Source organism: Akebia trifoliata, unplaced genomic scaffold (genome assembly GCF_017979445.1).
Source record: "Akebia trifoliata isolate Shusen 1 unplaced genomic scaffold, ASM1797944v1 Contig01383, whole genome shotgun sequence".
In the NCBI taxonomy this organism is placed as follows: Eukaryota; Viridiplantae; Streptophyta; class Magnoliopsida; order Ranunculales; family Lardizabalaceae; genus Akebia; species Akebia trifoliata.
In genome coordinates this window covers 8,924-17,870 of record NW_028237686.1, presented here as the reverse complement: position 1 = coordinate 17,870, position 8,947 = coordinate 8,924, and the positions used below count along the sequence as shown (strand labels likewise).

At 34.0% G+C, this 8,947-nt stretch overlaps 1 pseudogene across 1 annotated transcript; it reads left to right on the top strand.

Moving 5' to 3' along the window:
• The first annotated feature begins 743 nt into the window (after positions 1-743).
• Positions 744-6,884, top strand: LOC147380491 (putative serine/threonine-protein kinase PBL7; annotated as a pseudogene). Its single transcript, XR_015175296.1, has 5 exons — positions 744-1,149; positions 4,788-4,939; positions 5,031-5,219; positions 5,358-5,749; positions 6,638-6,884. The product of XR_015175296.1 is annotated as a putative serine/threonine-protein kinase PBL7 (transcript).
• The last annotated feature ends 2,063 nt before the right edge of the window (positions 6,885-8,947 follow it).

The following is an 8,947-nucleotide window of genomic DNA, read 5'->3' as shown; positions in this document are numbered from 1 at the left end:
ATATATATATGGAGGAATCTCCCACCCAAATACAGGTTCTCTCTCTCTCTCCAACGACATCTTCTGCTTCTACATATATGATACAATGCTCATTTTAATTCAGAAAATGGTAAATTATAATTTTTGGAATTAAACTATCTTACGTTAGTATGGGCAAATTTACTACTTTATAAGGCGAATTTTTTTTAAATTATTTTTATTAAAATTGTAGCGAAAAAAATATTTATGATTTATATAATAATTTTTGCCATTTATGTAAAATAGTTTAATTTCAAAAATAGTAATTTACCATTTTCAAAATTAAAATGAATAGTCTACACTTTTGAGAGCATCTTTTAATAAATCAACCAAAAAAAGAAAAGAAAAGAGGGAGTGATATTTTTTGTTTGATTGTAAAAAATTGATAGTAGTTGAGTGATTTTATTTGAATTTTAGCCTTTTTCACCATTTATATTTTGAGTCAGTGATAATCTGACTTAGGCATGTGGCATACTCAATCGACTTATCTGACATGCCAGGCTTGCAAACCGTAATGTGTTCTCCTCTTATACAAAACTGCACCTTTTTATGGGGAACCGTAGTTTTGTATCCCGAGGAGAGCACATCTATGATTCTCAAACTTGTCATATGAGGTAAGTTGATTGAGTTGTCACGTGGCTAAATCAGATTATCAGTACTCATATATCTTTTTTTCAGTTTTCACAATCTCTAAGGTGTATTTGTTTTCTTCTTTGCAGATTGAGCCTTCTAATTATAAAAATAGAGAACCCAAATAGATCATAATCAACCCCAATATTAAATATCCACTATACATTAATATGGATAGTTCAACTACCAATAGTGGATTTGGCTTGAACCACCAAATTGATGAGTCCAACACATTTAATAATCTTACGGCCAACAGCGGATTTGGCTTGAATCATCGCATTGATCATCAAGAGCTCAACACATACATTAAGCCTACGGTCAACAGTGATGGCTTTGGTTTGAACCATCGCATTGATCATCAAGAGCTCAACACATATTATAATGTTACAACGAACAGTGGATTTGACCGCAATGACTATGTTCAGGAACAAATCACAAATAGGATAACCATGAACAGTGGACTTGACCTCAATCACTATGTTCAAGAAGACAACATGGAAGGTATGATTTGTTTCATTTTCAAATCTATTAAAAATATTTCTTTTTTTTTGGTAGTGTAATCTTTAAAATCCTGTGATCAATATTTTAAATTACAAATAAACTCTTTGGATACATATGAAACTGCTCATACCTTCTTCTAATTTAATTGTTTTTAAAAAAAGGGAGAACTAAATAAGATTTCAAGTCTTACTAGGGTCGTGAAGCTCAAATATGTATCAAATTGGCAATCCAACACCATAGCCCTCTTGATTTCATGGAAATACTCAAATCCTAAAAAAAATTGATTTTTTTTTTTTACTTGATCCAAGGTTTTAAGAATAGACGGTTACCAAACTCCCATCGAACTCCCAAATTTAAAATTAAAATCTAACAATGAAAAATAACCTTTTTCAAGGTTTTTTTTTTTTTTCTTTAAAGTTCATAGAATTTTTTCCTCTACATCACCGTGACATTGAATCGTGTTTTTGAAAGTCACAAGGTGAGCTCAACGACCCGTTAGTAAGGCCAGACTTACTCAAATAAGTAAACTTATACACCCAATTTAATGGAATTTTTGCGCGTGATTTTCCATGTTATACTCAAATAGAGGAAAAGGATTTACTTGGTGACAAATGATTTGCCAAATAATTTTTCTACTTGCAATCAAACATGCCCTAAGATTTTAAAGGTTCCATATCTAAGAATTCAAAAAGAATTTATGGGTTTATCGACTCATAAATTGCTTTCCGTGTTTCTCTGCCCATGAGAAGAAGTCATCAAAGAGAATAAATAGTAGCAAGAGGCTACAGTTGCTACCACTTCTCCTGAAGAATCCATTTCACCGTTCGGTGAGTAATTGGTTTGCCTTAGCATATGTGGAAGAGAATCGTACTCAAAGCCTTTCCTTAAAAAATACTATCTTCTATTAGTTCAAATGTGTCCATTTCTACTCTCACTACCTCCATCCACATTTGTTTTGGTGCAAAAACAAATCATAGCTTTTATGGTGTAACTTTTGATATGGACATCTGTTTGACTAGTACTATACACTATGTGAAAAAAAACCCATATTTGATGGTCTCAGCCCGTCAAATTTTGAGAAATTTGACAGACCATCTCATCAAATATGCTTGTCAAATATTTTCTTGTAGAATTTTTTTTTTTTTTTTACGGTCCTGAACTATAAATTATTAGAGAATGAGCTTCAAAAAAATAAAAACAAAATCCCTAGAGTATGGCTGTCGAATATAGAGGTTTAACAAGCAATGGAACTGTCCTCTAATTCACCAATTACAAAAAATGAAATAGTAATAAATAAAAAAATTCAGAAAAATAAAAAACAAAACAAAAATCATAAAACAAGCTCCAAATTAAATTAAACAATTCAAAATCATATTATATATTGAAATTTCATTACTAAACAATCTCTAACTGAAGCAATTGGGCACTTACAAATGAAATTACGTCACATAATTGCTTAGAAATAAAATACAATTAGAAGCAAATGGTCGTGATGCCTTTGATCTCTTCTGGCTCTCTCCGTTCTATCGTGTCCTCTTATTTCCTCAATGTTTGGATTTCCCCTACTTGCCACTGTTCTCAAGGAAATCCTAATAGCACTCTCGTACCTACACGGAAAAGGTTTGGTACATCAAGATATCAACCCAAGTAATAGAAGAACATAGCTAGACTTTATTCACAAATGTTAAAAAATAAGAAATATTATATGAAGGCAAAACACTATCAAGATCTTCAAGAATTGTATATTTATAAATATTAATAGCAAATCAAAAAACAAGTTGATAGAAAATCAATTCCAGGCTAACTTGGTTAGTTGTAATCGAGCAGTCCTCCACTAATGAAGAACGGTTATAAGCAACCATAACCCACTAGCATAAGAACCAGTTATTTTGATATACCACAGCGAATGTTCATTGCTCAATACTTAGAAAATACACAAAGCAGATGCCAATAGTAGTTAGTTTAAAACTTAGTTACTGAAAGTGCTAAAACATGATTCTATGTTGGGAGTGACCTAAAGTGCTACAATGGATTTATGTTGGGAGTGTGAGAATCATCAAAATGTAGAAATTGAACTATTTTAAGTGTTCATTTATGGGTAAGATGGTCAAACCAACATGTCTAAGCCAATTCAAGCCAAGCACAAAAAGTTGTAAATAGAGTAGGCAACAAACTATTTATGCGGATGGGAAAAAGTAGCTAAACATCATAAGAAAGCAAACACAATCAAGAAGTGTCAAGGGAAACAGTGTGTATGGTCCGATAGAGCTACTACCCATGCAAGGATGAATATGTGATCCAAGGAATTAAACTAAATAATCGTCAATTCTCATAATCGACACGTGTGCATAAATAACAAAACTATGAGATTTTGTACATCAGATAAGCAAAGATGTAGGCAAGTGAGAAATACAAAAGTGATATACTACTCCATAACTCCATATTATCTTATGTGAAAAACTTATTCTCTCTATAGACCCATGGATTGGGCTCCCACAGGCAATGTGGGACTATCATGCATTCTAACATGTACAATGCGTAAGGAGGATATTATACTCCATGGTCAACATACTATAGTTACACTAGGCATTATACGAGGTAATTAATAAATTGGAAATTATTGGAAAAGAGAAGGAACTTTACTAGGCAGGAGTGCGTTGATTTTCTTTAGATTTGGAGTTTTGGACAACATAATGGTTGAAGTAAGCAAGGTATTTGTAGGTAAGAGCGAAATATATCATCCCTTCTTCCCAACCTTCACATACGCTCTCCGCTCTATTCGGATCTGCCAATTAATTTAACATTGTAGTTAAAACCTTCAACAAATTCATTAAAAGCATATGAAACTTACAGAAAAGCAAAAGAAAAGAGAATAATAATGGGTACCATGAGATTTCCCTAACCTCAAACGAGGTTTGAGGCTCTCCATCAAACACAAGATTGAGATCTATGATTTTATGATTCCTTGTAACTTGTAAAGTTATTTGTGCCAGACTGGTTTCAATAAAATGAGACTAGAAATTAATAGCTATAGGATTTGCATCGATACATAGTTCTTTGAGTAAAAAAAGTACGATGTAGATGTTATTTCTTTGAGAGGAAAGTTATTATTGTTAAATGCAGTATTATTCAGACTCTATTCTTTAGAAAAAGGAAAAAAAAATTCAAATTCAATTATAATCAGTTTCAAAACACGAGTCGTAATAATCGGACTCCCCCATGTGGCATATTCAAAATACTCTCCTGGCATGGCATGTGCTAGAACCATGTATTTTATGCATTGGGATACACATCTGCACATCCCCATAAATATGTGTAGTTGTGTATCCCGAGGAAAAAGATCTATGGATCTAGCAGATGCCACATCAGGAGAGCAATTTTAGTGTACTACGTGGGGGAGTCAGAAAATCATTACTCTTCGAAACACTTCAAGATCAGCAAACATTTCACTTCCTTTAGGTTCATTCTTCTTAGTTTGTAAGGCACTTGGATATGATCTTTCTTACTGTCATTGGCTATTAATGAGCTTAATTTGATAGAAAACTAGGTTTGAGCAGACATAATTATTATAAACATCGATTGAGAAGTGTAAAATTATTTGGTCATAAAAACTTATTGATCCACACTTTGTTTTGCAGAGAATCCTAATCAAGAAACCTCACCTGAACATATTGAAGTAACGTTCACCTTCCATGAGCTTGCCTTGGCAACTAAGAATTTTCAAGATGAATGTCTATTGGGTGCTGGTGGGTTTGGAAAAGTCTACAAGGGATGCCTTGAGAGTGGGCAGGTAAATGAGGACTAAATTAACTACTATGAATGAGTTGAGTCCTTGGAATAATTGAAGAAACTTAGGATTGATTTTGGTTCATTATGATCAGCTTGCGGCTATTAAGCAACTTAACAGGAATGGGTTGCAAGGAAATAGAGAGTTTCGTGTTGAGGTTTCAATGCTACATCGTCTTCACCATCAAAATCTAGTTAATCTCATTGGATATTGTGCTGATGGAGATCAGAGGCTTTTGGTTTATGAATATATGCCACTGGGTCTCTAGAAGATCATCTTCTAGGTATGTCAAGTATATTTAATCTTTTGATTTTGTGATTATCTCTTTGAAGGAAACATTGTAAGTAATAATCTTCCTTTGAATTTGCAATAATTCAATACACGCCACATATTTCAATACGTATCTTATATTTGTTTGTAGATCTCGCACCAGACCAGAAGCCGTTAGGTTGGTATACAAGAATGAAAATAGCAGCAGGAGCCGCTAAAGGTCTGGCATATTTGCATGACAATGCCAATCCCCCTGTTATACATCGTGATCTGAAATCGTCCAACATTTTGTTGGACGAAGGATTCATTCCGAAACTCTCGGATTTCGGGCTTGCAAAGCTTGGTCCTACTGGAGATAAGACTCATGTATCATCGAGGGTGGTGGGCACGCTTGGATATTGTGCCCCGGAGTATGCAAGAACAGGTCATCTGACCTTGAAATCGGATGTTTACAGTTTTGGAGTTGTTTTACTCGAGTTAATCACAGGGCGAAGAGCCATCGACACCACTAGGCCAGCAGAAGAGCAAAATTTAGTTTCTTGGGTAATTTTCTTACTTGCTCTTTACTTTTTTTTGTTTCTCTTTGCTTGAATGTGAATCCATTAGATGGTTTTTTTTTTTTTTTTTCTGAATTGGAATTTGGAATTGTTGTGGATAAAAGCTATTGTTTCAGAAGAAGTTAATAAGAGTTCCCATGGCTTCTAGAAGAGTTGGGACAAATCGTAATTCTTATGAGGTCCATCCCATCATTTTGTGTTAAAAATATGGCTCATGACAGACAATTTTTTATGAATTGCCCATGTAAATTTATTCAGTCTAAGCTAACGCTCTTAAAATCAACTTGCTCAAGTATCAAAGCAACATAGTGAGTAGGAGATCTGGCGGAGGACCTTTTGAGTGTCCTTGGCTACTCTAATTAGTTTGCTTAAAAGAATCCAATTAGTAGTCTTCAATTATATTTTTCTAAGGAGATATGTGTTGGCACCAACCTGTTCGCAAAACAGTTGTCTCGTTTGTGAAGAATGTCTTCAAGGTTGCATCTCGTAATGTACCCAAAGGCGTGCGCTTTTGTTGTCCAGGGGTCCTAAGCTGGAGGTTCTCATGCTTTTGATGGAAAAGTATTATTGAGCAAGTATAGAACACTTGGCTCATTTTACCATCAAAAGCTTGTAACATCTTTGTAGTTTTTATGGAATCTCACTGGTTGGTTTTCTGTTAGTATGTAAAATTTCTTTGATAAGTCATGGAAGTTGAGATTCTACACGCATTTTCATAATGTTGCAAGAGCAACTTTAAGGATGAGTGAGCCTTGTCCGTATATATCTGTCCAAGTCCAATCATGCGTACATGTCTAGTTTATATTCGAGTTGATTGAAACTGTGATTAAAAGTCATATCTTTACAGTGTTGATGTTGTTATTTTGTTGAACAGGCTCGACCACTTTTCAAGGACTGAAAAAGATTCCCTCAAATGGCAGATCCACTTCTTCAAGGGGACTTCTCAATAAGAAGTTTGTATCAAGCGCTTGCTATTGCTGACATGTGTCTCCTAAACAGGGCTACCGGACGTCCCTTGATTAGGGATGTTGCAAATGTATTAAGTTCACTTGCAGTGGCCCCAGCTGATGAGGGGGGATCAAGTGACAACAGGAGATGCAGTTGGATGTGTTGCTAATAAATTTGTGTCCCCTCGTCATAAAAAAATAAAAATAAAAACAAAGACAAAAATTCATAGAGTTGAGAACAAGCCTTGTGTCTGATCGACATGCAGGTAAAAGTTTAAAGAATTGTCTTTACAACTCTTAAGAGAAAACAAATCAAAGAATCTTTGACTATTTAACTATTACAAGAAAGTAAAATGCCTTTTAGCTAAGGTTTCACCAGAAATGGAAAAACTCTACACATTCTTGATTCAAGTCATAAAAAAAAAACTATGAATCCAACAACATAAATTCATTGGGTCTTGTACCCCTTGTCAGCAATTCAGAATACGGCAAAAATTCAATTTGTGAAAAATTCGAGTTTTATTCAATTTTGGATTGCAAAAATCCAATAAAAAATTCAAAAATTTGATAAATGGAAAATATGCAACATATGCTTCATGCTAATATTCTCCGACTCATTTCAAAAATTTGGAAACCAAAAATTCGGTAATATGATAATGATCTTAATAGTGATGGTGAAAGTGATGATATATTGGTGATGGTAATAATGATGGTGGTGATAATGAGGGCATGCAGGCTATTATTCCGTTGATTTATAAAAGAAGACCAAAGTCAAGGAACAAATCATCAATTTGAAAAATTAATATGTAATCTGAAATAAATGTAAAAGGCCATGTCATTATTTTTTCAAAGATAAAAGACACATTTGTGACATAAAAAGGTGGATCCCTCCAAAATTTTGAAGCATAACCGCCTCTAAGTCAACTTGTGCTACATGTCACAACTTACAAGTTTACACTTTGCAACATACAAGTAACAAAAGCGTTTTTTTCCCACCAAGTTTTATAAAAATTTGTAAAAGTCGTAAAAAAAGGCATTTATTCTTTTTAAGCTAAAAATGCGTGAATTATTCAAAATAGTTCTATAATCCAGAGAATCATACTTTCATTGAAAAAAATGAAAAATTCATGAATTTTTCATGAATTAAATAGAAGATTGCTAACAAGGCTTGTACCAAAGCCATCTGTTCAAATATACAAATATTATATTTTATTTGTGGATGATTTTACATGATTCGCTTGGTTTTATCCACTTCGTCGAAAATTTTGGATACTTTCCAAAAATTAGTTGAAAATCAACTTGCAAGAAAATTTTGAAAAATTCAATGTGATGGGGGAGGGGAGTTTGATTCCAAAATTTCATAGCACTTTTGGATGATTGGGGATTTTTGAGAGAAATTTCATGTCTAGGAACACTGGATTGAAATGGTGTCGTATAAAAAAAAAAACATCGTCATATTGTATTAATTGGTTTAACCTTAATGTTTCATCCCAATACTCATAAGACTTGAAACCCAAACCTTCCCATACTCGATCTTCAACTTGTAGTCTCTAGCAACCTCCTCATACTCAGATCTACAATGAATCCCTAAGGCTAACAATACAACAGCCTGGAGATGGAGAGAGAGAGCTACTTGTGTTGGAGAAGATGCCGATCGAACCTCGCCTAGTTTCGTAACCCCTTTAGATGAGAAGGAAAACTTATTGAAGACTTTAGGAATTCGAAACCCTAGCTCTAAATTTTTGTTAGAAAAAACCTATAATCGGTGAGAGAGAAGATCGTAAGTCCGAAACTCTAAATTGCGAAAGAGGAATTGTGAAAGGAGATCGAAAATCCCAAACCCTAAAATCGTGAGAGAGGAAATCGAAAAGGAGTAAATTGGATTTGTGATTTGAGATTTCCGATTCTAGGGTGTTTTTAGAGAAAAACATACAAATTGCTTTATTAACGCCACCAAATTTTATTAACGCCACACCACTGTGTGCAATTCTTACATAGGAATTGGTGTAGCATTAGTAAAAGGTGTGGCAATAGTGGCTCTCACTTATTTAATGACGAATTGAATCAGTTGTTTATAATCGACTATTAGAGTTGCCGTTAAGGATTAAAAAAAAAATGATAAAGACCGTCATTTTTTCCGACATATTTAGTCGTTTTTAATTGCTTGTTACATAGTGTCTGTCTACAATTCAGAATATCCTATAGAAGACCTTAAAGAGGCCATGTAATCTGCTGGG